We start from the raw sequence: 16,353 nt of genomic DNA, 5'->3' as shown, positions 1-16,353 counted from the left end.
GAGCGCGAGAGAATGGAGTTGAGGGGAAGGAAAGGGGGTTTCGGCAGGCAGATGCGCCGTCTGTGGAAGTGTCCCGGGCGCTCCACGTTCCCGGCCTGCGCTGGGCGGCCCCTTCCTTAGGCACCTTGGCAACTGGCTTGGCCCTCGCCAGAGGGGACCCGCGGCCCCCGCGGCCCCGCACTCCTGGACCAGAGTCAGGATGCAGGCTCCTGTTTGAGCCTGTGGGTGTTTCTTGGGCATAGACTTCTAACCCCTCCACCCCCTGCCCTCCCCAGCAGCCCCACACTGTTATGGGAGAGAATGAAGTTCTTTGTCTCTAAGGGATCCTGACCAGAAACGGAGGGGACCTCTGGTTCCCTGAGGGAGGAAAATCCATGATGTCTGCTGCCTAGGGAGTTGTTGCCACCACCTCCCTGGAATGAAGTATTGCCAACTACTAAGAGTTCTTTCCCAATGGCCATCTCCCCAGCCTTCTTAAGTCAGTTGTAGCATCTTCTTGGGGGGTTCATGAAAGACTGAAGCAAAGGAAATCTCGAAAGGGGTTAGGAATAGGGAATAGGAATACTTTAGGGTATTCTCCTATGCTGAGCACTTCAGTCTTCTCAGAAAGAGTTCATTTTGTGGATGTCTGTCTTAACTTCCAGGCCACTTTAGCCAACAAGTCCTCACAGAATTCCGAGTGGAAAAACTTTTAGTTTCAGTTGATGTTTTCTTCTTTTCTGTTCAGGTGGGATTTTTTTTTTTTCCAGTCCATATAGAGACGGAGATGAGTAACATTCTTTGGCCTAATGTGAAAACCTCTAATTAAAACCATCTCTGCCTTGTGGGCCCAAAGCATGAAGCACTGGAAATTTGAAGTAAATGGATGCTAATGTGTTAAGACACCAAGAGAGCCCCAGCCTTCTACCAGAACGTATGGCCTCAGATCTGCAAGGGGAGTATTGGGGTGAAGCGGGATGTGGCAGCAGGCATGTAGGATATGGTGATCTTTTTCAATGTCAGGACTTTGAATACCATCTCTATACTGGCAACTCCTAAATTTATATCTTCTTCCTCCACTCATAATTCCAAAATCGTATATATTCAACCACCTAAGAGACATATCCACTTGGATGTCTATTAGGCATTTCAGACTTACATCTAAAATCACACTCCTTAATTTCCCTCACCCAAATCCTTCTTCTTCTACAGCATTCTTTTCTTTCTCTCTCACTCCATACCCAATCACTCTTCAGTTCCATTGCCCTTCTATATAGATATAGATATATAGTTACAGATATATATCTCCAGAATCATCTCCACACCTTCCACCTTGGTCTGAGCCATAATCATATCTCACTTTTTGTTACTGCAGTAACCTTGTTAATTAGTCTCTTCAGTTTCAACCTTCGCCTTCCCCCACGTAAGTCTGTTCACAGTAGCCATAGTGATCCTGATAAAAGACATGAGAGAGATCATATTCTTCACCCAAAACCCTCTCACAACCTTCCATCTTATTTGGAGTAAAAACAAAATCATCAGTACAGCGTATAGGATATGGCCTGGTTCTGCTGAGTTTGGCTCTTATGACTCTACACCTTACTCACTTCGCTCCTGCCACACTCACCCAGCGTGTGTCTGCGCAGGTCCTTTTGTTTGCTGTTTCCTCCACCTGGGCCATTCTTCCTTAAGATATTCACATACTTTCATACATGGCCACCCTGTGTAACCCACAAACTCCTCCAAATTCCCTCTCCCCTTCCCTGATTTATTTTTTTTTCATATACTTATTACCATCTAACATGTACTTTTCATTGTTTATTGTCCTCTCCCATTAGAATGTGAGCTTTGTGTCTTGTTCACTGCTGTATCCTCAGCCCCTGGAACCATACCTGGCACAAAGTGGCAGTTAATAAACATTCACTGAATGAGTAAATCAGCTGTTTAGATATATAAGAAAATATATACCCATGACCTTTAGCTTAGTTGAGAATGACAGTCATATAAATAGAGTGTAAAAAATAGTGAAACGTAGAAGAGAATGAAGTTGTCTGGAAGCACAGAGAAGATAGAACATACTGTGGAAAGAACTGAGGAAGTGACTACTGAGGTGCGTCTTAAAGGTTGAGGCAAAAGGAGGACATTTCAGACAGAGGTGAGAACATTGCAAAGGCATGGGATAAGAAGATGTATTGGAGTAAATGGGAGAAGTTGGATGGAGTTTAGCTTGGATAGTGGAGAGTAAAGAGGATAAAGCAGGCAAGGTGTGTTGAGACCACATTATCAAGGTCTGAAGGCCCAGTTAAGAAACGGATACAGTCAACCCTCCATATCTGAAGGTTCCACAAATGTGGATTCAACCAACTGGGAATCAAAAATATTCAGGAAAAAAATTCCAGAAAATTCCAAGAAGCAAAACTTGAATTTACCACATGCCTGGCAACAATTTACAGTGTTAGGTATCATAGGTAACCTAGAGATGATTTAGAGGGTGAGCATAGGTTATATGCAAATATACGCCATTTTATATAAGAGACTTGTGCTTTTGAGGATTTTGGTATCCCGAAGAGGGTCCTGGAACTAATCCGCCTCAGATACTGAGGGGCAACTAATTTATCGGACAAGGTGAAACATCGAAGGAGTTCCAGCAAAGTGCGGAATGATCAGATTTGTGTTTTTGAAAGCTGACTTCAATGTATCTTTGCACTGAAGACAGGAGGCCAGCTTGAAGGCTGTTAGTCCAGGTGAGATAATGAACGGTTGATGTAAGGTGCCATAGTATGGAGGTATTGTGGGAATGAGGAGATGCAGGGGTTATGAGTAGAGGCTCTGGTGTGAGCCTACAAGCAACTATAACAGTTCCACTGTTTATTGGCTATGTCTGATTTAACCTCTCCATCTCAGTTTCCTCATCTGTAAAATGTTGGTAAAATTACCTACCTCACAGGGTCAATGTGAGGATTCAATGAAATAATCCATGTAAAGTGTTTATCATTTCGTGTGGCACCTGGTAATGCTTGAGAGTATAGTCATCATGTTATTAATTTGCAGACTTTGTTGATCAATAGAAAGTGTGAGGAGGGGGTGAGGAAAAAGGAGGACTTTGTGGTCAAGATTTCTAAGGCCAGCCAGATGGCAATTCCATGAATAAATTGCATAGGATTTCTTCCTCACTGGACCAATTGTGGCCCTGGACAGCCTTGGTCAGCATCACCTGGGAACTTATTAGAAATGCAAATTCTCAGGCCCCACTCCATACCTAATGATTCAGAAACTCTGGTGTGGGACTCAAGCAGTCTGTTTTAACAAGCCCTCTTTGGTGAGTCTGATGCATCTCAAGTTTGAAAACTACTGCTTTGGTGTCTGTATCAGGAGCCAGCCGACATGCTCCTAAAGAGCCAGATAGTAAATCTTTTAGGCTTTGACAGCCAAAGAGTCTCTTGTTCAGTTCTGTCATAGCACAAAAGACAATGTGTAAATGAACAAGTGCGGCTGATAAGTGGTTAAGGTATAGGGGTGTGGGAATTTAGAGGGAATGACAGGTGGCAACTCAGTGGTTGAAAGCAAAGGCTCTGGTGTGAGACTGCAAGCATCATTTTATAAAATTCTATTGAGGGACACCGAAGGTTGAATTTCGTATGTTTTCATATGTCATGAACTATTCGTTTAGATTTTCAACTATTTAAAAATACTTAGCTTATTCTCAGTTGATGACACATAGAAAAACAGGCACTGGGCTGCATTTGGCACTCAGACTGTAGTCTGCCTACCACTGGTTTAGCGACCAGTAAACCAAACTCAAGCCAAACTACAAGAAAATGAAAACAAAAATCGCACTATATGTACCCATGTAAATTAATGCAGGGTGGCTTAGTACTGTTGTTTATTCAGAGATCACATACTTCCTATTTTGTGTATGTTCAAACTGGCTTTCTTTTGTGAAATGATGGTGATAGGAAACAGCATTTGTTGATGGTAGTTTTGTAATGTCCTTACTTGGCAAAATAAAAAGCTGGCAATCCTACATCATCAGTCCCCCACATTTTTTTTTTTTCTGAAAACTTTACAGCTCTGAAATCCGAAGTGTAGTATTTCACTGCTCCAGACTAAGTAAACATGCTTTTCTCCCCTAAAGCCAGACTGGAATTTTAGACTAGAGGTTTGATCTTCTTGGTCTCAATTCACAGGATGAGGTGGATAAACCACCAGAAAACTGAAACCTGGGAAGAGAAGCTCTGTAAAAAAAAGAAGAGAATTCTTGCTTCCAAGCCATTAGGTTTTAAACTATGGTAATCCCTGAACTAAGACACATAAGGACATGAGCTCTCAAAGAGTAAAGGCCAAGAGGGAGAAAGTGGACCTGTAACTGAGAGAGAGCCGCAAGAAAACCATAGGACCCGTAAGTCAAGTCTCTAAAACAATTCTCTGCCTATTTCATCCCTAAAGGGATAATGACCATTCCCATTTGCCCTCTGGCCATGCAGACAGGTGGAGTTAAAGCCAGCACTATTCCATTTCTCTGACCTACATTCTTTGAAGGGAATGCCTATGATGTGGAAAGAGCATGTAGCAAGCCCTTTTACCAGTTTAGGTCTTGGTTTCCCCAAACCAAAAAGAAAACTGAAATAGATCATTTTTAAGACTGTATGAAGCTATGTTTTCCTGCTAATAGTGGGGCAGAACTAGGCAGTAAAGAGAGACTTGTTTTGGCTTCTTCCCAGAAAGAGGACTCATCTGGGAGGCTTCCTGAGATTCTTGGAAAGGTAAATAAAGACTAGAGTTGCGTGGCTGGCATGAGCCCAGCTCCACATGGCACTGAAACAAGACCACGGATGGAGAGGCCACCTTTCCCTTCTTCGGGAGGATGGGGGGATGGGAAACCAGCATGGAGCCACAGAGGTTTCCGGCTCTGAAGCCTGCCCCGGCTCAGAGCTCTTTCTGGCAGAAACCCTGCCATGCGTTCCAGGCCTCTGCGAGCAGGATGCTCGTGTGCTGCTCCCCTTCTTCCCTCTGCTGGGGCCTCTCCGAGGGCAGGGCACACCCTCCCTGCAGCCTTTTTTTTTTTTTTTTTTTCCTTAATAAAATCACAACTCAAATTTGGGTATTTCTCTCCCTTTGCCAGCCCCGCCAAAACTTTCAGCGAGTCCCGCCTACTCCACGTGGCCCTCCCTTCCCTGTCCCAGCAACCTCTGCGAGGACCCCACCCCCCAACACGTGACCAATTGTTTCCTTTCTGGGGCTCGTTTTTTCTCTGGCACCAACTAACGGCTGAACAAAAGTGCCCCCTTCAGGGTGAATATGGAGCAGCAGCCTGGAGAGGAGAGCAAAGTGGAGTGCTGGAGTACAATAGGGGAACGTGGCTGCCTCTGCTTAAAGTGATTTCAAACCCACATAACTCCCTGGTTAATAACTTTAAGAATCATACAATTCAAAGATAAGGCAAATTGAAGAGGATGGATATGATTAAAGAAAACTGCTTTGGAGGTGGATGTGGGTAGAGCTTTAATCCCTACCTGCGAAGTTGATTACCTCTACTCCAAATCCATTTCCCCCAAAGCTCTTCATGATGTTGGCCGAGCTCTTTGAGATCCCCCGGATGCCGGGCAAGTTCTTTCATTATGCGCTGGAAAACGGGAATGTGACCTCTCCCAGGGCGAGTGTTCTGCTACTCACCTCCTCCATCACCTCCCCCTCCCCAACAACACTGGAAGCAGTTCTTCCTCTATGGGCTCAGTTTCCTCAAGCCGACAAATTATTTCCCAAGTGGAGAATCCTCCTATCTCACCGTTAGAAACGTCTATCCTGGATGGGAAGAGCCCTGGGAGGTCATGTTGGAGGAAGGGGGAGAGAGCAGGACAGCAAAAATTAGTCCAGTGGGGAGGCTTGATGTAGAGCAAGGGGGCTAACCAGAGAAAGCTAGAAAATAGGTCAAGCGAAGCTAAACAGAGGGAAACTGTTTTCTTTGGGAAAAATTCTGACCTAGTCTTTATCCATTTTCCTCCCCACTCCTTTTCTCTACATGAGATGTAAGGTTGAAAGACTGGAGAGGGAACTGGGGTGATGGAAGGTAGGTGATTGGAGAAAGAGATGTACATCGGGCAGAGCTCAGAGAAGGAAGGGTTAAGTTTAAAGTCAGAATTGTCAGGGCCATTTGTCCCTCCAAAGTCATAGAGATCATCAATAGTAGATAGCCCAAGAAGGGCTACAAATCTTGGGACACAAGCAAGGGGACCTTAAAATTGGGGGGGTAACTAGGTTTATTTAGTTTAATGGAGATTGAACCCAGGACCTTGTGCATGCTAAGCACGTGCTCTATTAATGAGCTATACCCACCTCCCCCGAAGAGGAGTGCATTGTAGCTAAGAAGCACACTACCCAGGGGCAGGAGTCCTAGGGCACCTATTTTCAAGGGAAATAGCTTCAAAGCAATCAAGCTAGAACGTGAAGGACTAGGGACACTTGCTGTCCTATAACTCAGCATCTGTCAGCGCTCCCATTACCAGGTGCTATTTCCAGAGTCCTGGGCCTAGTGGAGGAAAAGGGAGGGGCCCCAGGGGAGAGACTGACGGAGACCCGTTGGGTTCCTCCCCTAGCCCAGCTGCAGTTCCAGATTTTCGCCACTCGGGGGCTCCCGAGCTCAACCACAGTCCCAGAGTTAGGGAGCGGGGAGAGAGAGAACCTCCAGAGGACAGTTTGGGACGTCAGTGGTGACCCTGAACAGAGAGGTGACCTAGGGGTCATTTGCTCTGAAGAAGCAGACCCTGCGCATGGCCGTCGGGAAGACATCCAGCCTCAGCCCTTCTCTCTAAAAGAGACTCGTAGGTCTAGGAATTCGTTCTCCACCTCTTATCCTCGTCTCCGCGGTCATTTCCTCTCCTGCGCGTTTCCTTCCCCTCCCCCACCCTCGTGGTAGGAACACCACCATCCCCCACAGCCTGTCAGAGTCCTGAGGAATGTTCTCACCCTGGCTGGGTGCCAAGATCTGGACTTCCTGGGCTTTGGGGTGGGGCTTGGCCAAGGGGAAGCCCTTTGGACAAGAGAGCCACCCAATCATACATAGTCTGCGCGCGCTCTCTCTCTGTCTCTGTCTCTGTCTCTCTCTCTCTCTCTCTCCCTCCCTCCCTCCCTCCCTCCCTCTCTCTCTGTCTCTCTCTCTCTGTCTCTCTCTCTCTCTGTCTCTCTCTGCTAAGCAAAAGGCTCATCTATCATTCTCTGTCACCACCACCTAATTTCCTCTCCCTACAATAGGATTTCCTTGCCAGGGCAAAACATCCACAATCTGGAGGTGGTGGGCATCCTAACACTGGTTTATAGTGGGGGGCTGGGGGACCTATTTCAGAACCTGCCTTCCCTGTTTCAGAAGGCCTGTAAGCTGGAAGGAGAGGTTCAGCTGCCTCTCCTGAGGTAAAGGTTTTGTAAATGGTAATTCGGTCCTGGGGCTCCTTCTGGATCCTTCTCAGAACCGTTGGGTCTAATTAAGTACGTGAGTCTCTATCTGACTGCATATCTGACTACCTCTGCTTAGCCTCTGTGTTCCTGAAATAAGTCAGCTGAAATCTGAACTCACTGGTCTACATCAAGGCCAAGGAAATCTTCCCAGCCAGCTGTAGCCAACTGGGGTGGGTTCAGTGAGGATGGGTCAGTGGGCAGAAACTACACCCAAATCTACTGAGAAGAGACCAGGCCTGTCAGAGACCCCTGGCTCCTATCCAAGGGGTCACTACTCAGAAATGTTTTTGCATTTGGGACTTGGAGGGTCTTCTGATATTGTCAACAAATGACAAAGTGAGAACTCAGTCCTGCGGCGCCCCCTACCTCGTGGTTCTCAGTGCAGCTTTTGCAGCCTGTCTCCCTGAAATCATCATCTGTAGATCTGTGCCAGATTCCCAAGTTCCTATCTTGAAACCTCAGCCTCCACGCCCAGGGCCTAGGGGAGAGCCGATGTAGGTCACTGCAGCTGAGCCTGCAGGGCTGTCTGCTCCTTGAGCCCAGAGCCTTTCAGGCACAGAGAGGAAACCTTGCAGAGAAGTGAGAGAAAGGAGCTCTATGAGAATCAGAGAAAAGCATATTCCTTAAAGAATGACGCATGGAGAGGCCAGGAGTCAGCTGGTCACACATGAGACAGGGATGGGAGCTCTGTTTCTGAGAGGCTGCTTGTGATGGAGGAGGGAAGGCCAGAGGAGAAGGGCTGAGCATGGCCCCATCCCTGACTTTCCCTCCCATGCCCCACCCTTGCCCTGTCTGCCTGTGTAAGGGAACCCTTCTGTTCTGGTGTCCTTCCCCCATTATCCAGTCACTTTGCTTTCAAGGCTCAGATTTCATTCTCAGGAGCCTTTGTGATTTGCCTGAGAGATCCTCTGCTTCCTCTGGGTCTCAGGAAGCTAGAGAAGGCCAGGGTTGTCCCCACCCTCCCCCATTGAAAGACTCTTCCTGGTTGTTATCTGTTAAAACTCATTTTGACCAGGGTACTTCCAACCCTCTGGGACCTCATTCCTTTTCTTGGTTTTCTCTACCCCGTTCCCCTGAGATCCCAAGGAGTGTGTGTTTGTATGTGTGTGCCTGGTGCTCACATTCTCTCGGTTGTATGGGAAGTCAAGGACTTATGGCCATAACTAGCTTGGGAGCCCTATGGCCAGCAAAACTAGGCAAGAGGCCAATTTCTACCTCTAGCCTCAAAGCAATTTAAACCACAATTAGTTGTGGGGTTTTTTGTTTATTTGTTTTGTTTTTAACGGAGGTACTGGGGAATTGAACCCAGGACCTCATGCATGCTAAGCATGTGCTCTACCACTGAGCTCTACCCTCCCCCAATACAATCAGTTGTTCTGTAGGAGCCTCAGGTTAAGGGGGGAAAGTAGGTAAGTTGGGGAAAGGATATATAATCACTATCTTAGCCTTCTCTTCCCCTCATTCTCCCCCCAGTACCTTACCCTCCCTTTTCAAGTCTCAGCTCCTCATCCTCCCACTACTCATTTGCTCTTATTTCCAGAATCCTTGCACACAGTAGGCACTCGATAAATGTATTTTACACTAAGTCAGACTGCATCTGATTATGCTCTCTGGCTAAATTTTGAGATAAAGCAGCACAGAAGGAGAAGGTAGACCTTCCCCAGATTCTCCTACAGGATTGATTGCTAGGGAACAAAAACCCAGAGTGGTCCTGGGACCTCACCATGAATCAGAAGCACCTTGCTGGTTGAAACTCACACTATGGGTCTCTACCTACAGAGTTTCTGATTCAGTGAGCCTGAAAATTTGCATTTCTAACAGGTGCTCTGGTGATGCTGACCCCACCATTAATTCTGGGACCACCAGTGGGTCCTGAGAACCACTGTCTTAGGGAATCCACAGCCCCTTACCCCAATGCTCACCATGGGGACCTGGTTGGCTCCAGGTTTATATCATTTAGGAGGAAGAAGCAGGTAAGAATTGGCAACACATGACTCCTGCTCAGCCCTCCACCCGTCATGTATGGGGAGCCAAGAAAGACAGGGCAAGAGCAAGCAGAAGTTAGTCTCAGACTAGTTATCCATTCTGTCTCTTTCCATCGACTCCATCCTTATTGAAAGTCACTTCCCCAAAACATGTTTTGCAGCAGCAACGGAGCACTAGGAATTTCCTGTAGCGAGGCAGAGCCAGCGTGGGGAGGGGAGAGGCCGTGCTGAGCGAGCGCCTTCCCTTGGCTCGGGCAGGGCCACGTGCCCCACCCCCTCGCTTGCACATGTCTCCGCCGCCACCGCCGCCACAGCCGGCTGTTTATGAGCGAGTTGTTGTGGTAGAAATGGAGCAGGCTGCACATGCCCGGCCCATGTGACCCCAGCAGCCCGCGTGAGCCTCGAGCCGGCACAGACACACTGGGCCCTGTCCTCTACCGGCCAGAGAAACAGGAGGAAAGATGGGGAAGGAGTGGCAGGGCACTGGGCTCCCTTCACCCATCTCCTGGCTCTTAATCCTGCTTCTTTCTCCTTCTGTCTATCCCAAGCCTCCAGAGGAACAAACACCCAGGAAAGAAACATGGTTCCCCCAGGCATATTTTCCTCCCAGGCAGCCCCTTGGCATTTACACAACCCAGAGCTCTAGGCCCCAAATAAACAAAGGGTCTCCCCAAGCCATGAGCACAAAGTGCCCACTCCAGCCTCCAGCCAATGTGCTAATGGCCGCTGAGAGTCAAGACTCGGTTTCCCTGCAGCCTGGGCTCCCCCCATATCAGGTTGCCTGGTCCCCTCTTTCTAGGAAGGAGAATGCCGTACAGAGATGCCCATTCCAGGATTAGAACCAGGAGAGTTCAGGAACTTGTGGGGTCAGGGACAGGAAGCAAGGAATCTTCCTGCAGCAGTGGTCTGTGGGGTTAGTGGACAGGAAGGGGAAAACCCCTCTACCATAGGGAGGAGCTGAGGGGTGGGGTGGGGTGGGGTGGGAGTGGGGTGAGAGCTGGAAAAACTTCACACTAACCCCGTCCAGCTGGAGAACAAACTCTTCCATGCGCAAGACAAGCTCAGCCTCCATCCCTCATGGAAGTGTCCCCTCCCATCCGCCTGGCCCTCCCAGCCCCAGAGAGTCCTTTCTGCATTCTAGCCCCAGACCCCGGCTTCCAGCCCTCTGCTCCGGCCCCCCGCCCGTGACCCTATTTCTAAGCAGCAGTGCCTCTTGCTGGGATGTGAGACTGTGCTGGAGTCAGGCGGACAGTAGGTTAGCAGGAACAAGCAAATGAAATGAGCACGACCCACATTTCCTCACCGCACCAAAACTTCGCAGATCCTGCATTGCAGAGCTAGCGCTTTTTTTTTTTTTTTTTTTTTGATTCTCTGCTGGGCCCCTACACACGTCTGCATTTTGCAACCAGCACAGATTTTTTTTTTCAGGGTGCAAACTGTGCATTCTAATGAGCCAAAGCTCCTTCCTGCGGCATTGAAAATCTCTTTGGCAAATTGCTTCGCCCCACCCCCACCCCCAATTTAGAGAAAGGGGAGGGATCCTAAATTTGTGAAGTCGCATCCTCTCTCTCTCTCTCCTTCCTCTGCCCCCCTCCCCCAAGATACTGCAGTCTTTCCAGCCCAACTAACAGCTGCGGACCAGGGGAGAGGGATGGGAGGAGGGAAAATCAGCCTTGTTTCTTCTTTCCACTCAGACGGCACTGGCGGGGCGGGAGTCGCTTTTTGTTTCCTGGGCAGCCCCCTGCACCCCTCTTTCCCTCCCCATCCCAGCCACTGTTTATGTAAGCCTCCCAGAAGCTACACACAGCCCCTAATGCCTGCCCAGGTCACAGCTCCTCCAAGGTCCATCCTGCTCACGAGGACTGTCATGAGCCTCTGGCCTCCCCAGGCAGCTGCATGGAGACCTGCAGAGGCCCAAGGAGTGGGGAGATGCTGGTCAACAAGAGGGTTTGAGCTAGAGCTTGGGGTAAGGGGTGGAGATGGAGGCAGGCACACAGATCCCTGCCCCAAACACACACTCCCCATACACATTCCCCTGTGTTTCTGTCTTACAGAGGCTCAAGGACAGCCACTGGGTAGGTGCAGGGACCTGGAAAGGTGACACTACCAGTGGGCTCCAGCAGCAAAGGTTGGACAGGATGGCCTTGGCATAGCATGTGCTGGATGCCACCGCCCCCTAACCCAGGAGGAGGAACCCCATGCCAGAAGGAGGGCAATCTGAGGCTTAGTCTCCCACTGCCAAGGGCAGTCCATGTCACCTCCCTGACCCTTGATTTCTCTGGGATCCTGAGCTCTGAGAGGGGAGTCCTCCTTTGGCCTCCGCAAAGCATCTGCTGAAGAAGCAACCCATGGTGGGTGGCTTTCAAGGGGCTGTTTTTAGAAGTGCACACCTCTCAAGCAGGTAAATGGGGAAGCAGGATGTTTGTTTCCTTAGGGCTATTTATACAACTTCTTTCTGTTCTTAGGGGTGGCCTTCCATACTCTCACTGAACCAATCAATTCCTTTTTAAAATGTGTATTTATTTATTTTTATTGGAAGAAGTAGAACCCAGGACCTCACACATGCTAAGCATACATTTTTACCACTGAGCTAAATCCCCTCCCCCAACCAATCCATTCTTGATACAACCCCTAGAAGGAAGCAACTTAAGGGGCCCAGACCTATGTGCCCCTCTCCCTTCATCACCAGCTACAGATCCCAAAGTCAGGGGGTCAGGCAGAGAAAAGAGTTCAGAGGCCTCCTTCAGTTACTCACCTCTGAGCAATCTTTGTGGAAGTTACTTATTTTTTGCACCCGATTCTGGCCCCCTTCTACCTAACCAGAAGAGGGGAATGTTGGAGGGAGAGAGGGAGAAGTTTAAGACAGAAGAAATGTGGTTGGAGTAGGAGGTTCTGGGAAGCTAAGGTACTTGTGGGGACAGGAGCAAGGCTTCCCTTCTTGGTGACACATCTCACTTCCAGTCCCATCATTGCTTAGGAAACACCAGGATGAGCCTGTTGCTCAGACATTCCATCTGGCATGATCATTCTCTCCAGGAAGGGCAGTCCTGCTAGTGGAAAGAGTTTTATCCTCAAACCTGGGGTTGAATTCCCAACATTGCCATTTTCATTCTGCCATTGGTAGTGGTAGTTCTAAGAGTTAGCTGGGGGAGCTTTAGCTCCTCCAAAAATCTCCATGAACTCCACCATTCTTTAATATGGCATCCTCTCAATCTTAAGCACTTCCCTTCAAATACAGCTTCAAGACAAATCGCCTAGTCTCTGGAGCACCCTGGGCCAGTTAATAAACATCTCCAAGTCTCAGATTCCCTATCTTTAAAATAAGAACAAGACCCATGGCATAGGGTTTTTGTGGATATTCAGTGAAATAACATGTGTAACACACAGCCCAGTGCCTGGCATATTGTTGGTACTTAATACATGTTTATTATTTCCTTTCATTGGAAAAAGGAGTAGTGAGGTCAAGATAGAAACTGAGGCAAAACACATCCATCGAACCCAGCCCTGGATCACGCTTCATCCCCCCTTTTTCCATCTCCCCTTAAGAACAAATTAACTCAGACTTTGACCCTCCTGCTTTCATGCTCTTGAAATTCTCCCCAAGAGGTCTAAGCTTTGGCTGGGTTAGGGAAAGCTGGCTGGCTTTTTAGACAACAAGAAAAGAATCTAGGAGGGCAGGGAATGAGTCTCTTCCAGGCACAGGGCTGCTTCCCTGAGTCTGGGGCATACCCAGGGCTTCTGATCTAGGTTAGCATCACCTGGGCAGGCAGGTTATTTCCCTGGGACATGGTTCGCCTGGTGAGAAAGGAGAGGGAAAGGAAGGCACCTACTGAAGCCTGACCTGGTTTCCAGCAAAGACCCACCCCAGTCAGTCAGTCAGTCAGTCAAAGCAGTCAGCCAACAAACTAGGCCACCCAGGATTTGCACAGGGTGTTGCCCTGTTACCTAGAACAACCTACTGACAAGGAGAATATATCTTGGATCAAACACACATCCACACACACTCATAACATTCACACTCACACACTCACACATGGAGTCTCTCACTCACAGTCACACGATCACACACACACACTCTGGCCAGAGCTTAGAGCTCTTACACTCTCTTCCCTTCCTAGGTCTCTGCTGTCCTCCCCAAGAGAATTAAAGACATAGCTGGAAATGTATACACATACACAGGATCCCAGTCTGCCTATAAATGGTGAGGCTAGTCCCCAGAATCCCAGCCTCTGAGGAATCCGAGTGGAAGTGGAGGCAACATGGAACCAGAGTAGTGCTTTGCTGGGCTGGGTCTTGGATATGCATCTGTTTCCCATGCTTCCAATCTGAGCACTGTTTATTAAAGGTCCACTTCCTTCTTGGGTTGAATTTGGCTATGGGAGATATAGTGTGTGTGTGTGTGTGTGTGTGTGTGTGTGTGTGTGTGTGTGTAGAACTGGAATGTCCAGCTGCTGGGGGTGGGGGGCGGTGGGAGGCTGGGTTGAGATGCATCTGTTGTCTTAAGGTCAAGGTTGAGGTCAAAGAGCGGCCACAGCTAGATTCTACTCCAGGTCCCCAAAGACCAAACAACCCAGCCTTTTCTCCCTCCCTTTGGTGGCTCTCGGTCCCTTAGCCTCTGTCCTTCTCCCATTCTCCCAGCAGCTGCTGACAGAAAGAGGAGCAGGGTGAATAGATAGAAGCTTCTGGAACCTAGGGAGAGTCCTGCTTCTTTATCATTCTGTAGCTTTCTCTCCAGTCATAGAAGGAAGATCCCATAGTTACTTCTTTGTCAGGGAGAAAAGGAAGGGCCCCATAAGAAGTGCAGAGAAAGGAGGGAGCAGAAGTAACCCCCCTGCTCTGCCTCCTCCTCCCAGCCTCCGCCTTCATACCTCACACAGACTGCAAAACAACCCAGCTTCTTGCCAAGAGTTAGGCTGACTGCATTTCAGCTCTGCTGCCTCTGCTTCCTCCTCCCTCTCACAGGCTGTAAACTCAGGGAGGGAGGCTTGACCCCTGGCCCTCCCCCTACAGGGATAAACACCAGCTAGTCGAACAAGGGGTGGACAGGGTCACCACAGCAGCAAACAGAGCCCTAGTTGCCAAACAGGGCAACTAAAGGGAGTGTGCCAGTGGGGGTGCTGGGGCTGGTGGGGAGCTAGAGGTCATGCCAAGGTCCTTGATTTTAAGTCCAGCCCTGGCAGGTCCCTGGGTGCTGGCCCTGGCTCTGATGGAGAATCTGGAAGGGCGCAGAGAGCAGTGCTGGACATGGTGGCTCGCCTCCGAGCTTTCCCTCCAGATCCTAGCGGGAAGAGGGAGAGGGGGTGGAGGGAGGAGGGAGGAGTGAGAGGGGGTGGAGGCCAACTTCAGAACCAAGTTTTCCTGAAAAGCCTTTTTCCTTGTTTGTCCTAGCCCCTCCCAGGCCCTCCCATGCTCTGTGGCAGCTTCCCAGCGCTGGGCCAGAGGGCCAGGGCAGGCCAGGGACAAGCCCACTGTCCTGTCTCTCCTACTTTTCTTGGGGGCAAGGGAACAAAGCAAAATCCCAGGCCATTCTAGGGAGCCGTCTTCCCTTGGCAGTCAGAGGGTCAGTGAGTGGTCAGGCCACCTGTCCAGTCCCCCCCACCCGCTTCGGTCACCCTCACAGCCCTCTCAGCTTACTTACTTCCTCACTTACCCAGCTTACTCCTTCCTTTAAGTCCATACCCATCCTTTCCTCTACCTCTTTGATGGCTGTCGTGTTTCCAGGCATCCATCAATGCGGTCCCAGGAGCTGTCTGTGAACAAGTGGAGAAGGGCTTCCTGTATGAAAACCAAAAACCAAAACAAACAAACAAGCAAACAAACAAACAAACCCCCTCCCTAGAAGCAGTGGAACTGAGGAGGAATTAGCAGGTGGTCCAGGTTCATTTGGCTGCTTAAAGAAGAGTCTCGCCTTTCTGCCTGCAACCCAAGTCCTCAAACAGGATAGACCTCTGCTGGAGGCCCCATTTTCACAAATGGGGCAGTTGTTCCTCTGAAGGGAGATGCTGGCTGTTTCTAGCCCCAGTTCAGTGTTTTATTTTTGTATCAGCCCACCTCCCTGATGGTGGGCAAATGAAACCAGCAAGGGATGTCTGACCTTGGGCCAATCACTTCTGCTAAGCCTCATTTTCCTCATCAGTAAAGGAGGGACAGTTAAGATGGTCTTTGTGTTCTCGTCTCTGGAATCCACGCTACCCTTAAGCACTGGAGGGGGTGGGGTGGGAGTGTTACTCTGCCTCCAGGCCCCTGCCTTACCTCTGGCCCCTTTACTTTAGAACCTCAAAGCACTTTCACCACAAAGTTCCCCTCCCTGGTCCTTTTTATTTCCTAGACAAAGGGAAATGACTCACCCCAAAGTCACTTCGAGTGGGTGGGATGGTGTCATACAAGCAAACAGGGAGTCCCCAGGGACATCTTCACCCCCATGGTGACTCCTTTTCCTAAAGGTGTTCTCCCTAAAGGGGACCAGAAAAGAAAAGGGGTCACATTTCCTTTCTGTCTCAGGATTTGGTGCTGCTGCAGAAGTTCAGCTTAAGCTCCTGACGGTGGGGATATCTCCCTCTCCTACTTGTCATCTCTCTCAAGTCACCAGTAACCTCAAGGCAGTTCAGTCCTGCAATCACGTGAAGCCCTCACGTTTGCAAGGTTTGCAGAAAGGGGCTGTTAGTTTTGATTTCCCAGGGATCAGCCAAGCCTGCCAGTCCCTCCCCGGGAATTCACATGCCTCTGCCATACAGGCTTTCCAAACGCGCCACCCTGACTCTTTAGCGCACCCCACCCCACATGGCGCTCAGCTCCACCCTGGCCCCAGCCACAGCTTTTGCAAGGCGGAAAAGGGGAAATATTCGCAGTCCGCCCACTTTGCCGGCGGACTACATATCCCGACAGCCTTGGCTTTACGCAGGCGCACGGAGCTCAACGTGCCTGCTGCTGGAAAAGTGTG

Source organism: Camelus dromedarius, chromosome 16, assembly GCF_036321535.1.
Source record: "Camelus dromedarius isolate mCamDro1 chromosome 16, mCamDro1.pat, whole genome shotgun sequence".
NCBI classification, from domain to species: domain Eukaryota; kingdom Metazoa; phylum Chordata; class Mammalia; order Artiodactyla; family Camelidae; genus Camelus; species Camelus dromedarius.
Note: the sequence above shows the minus strand (reverse complement) of the source record.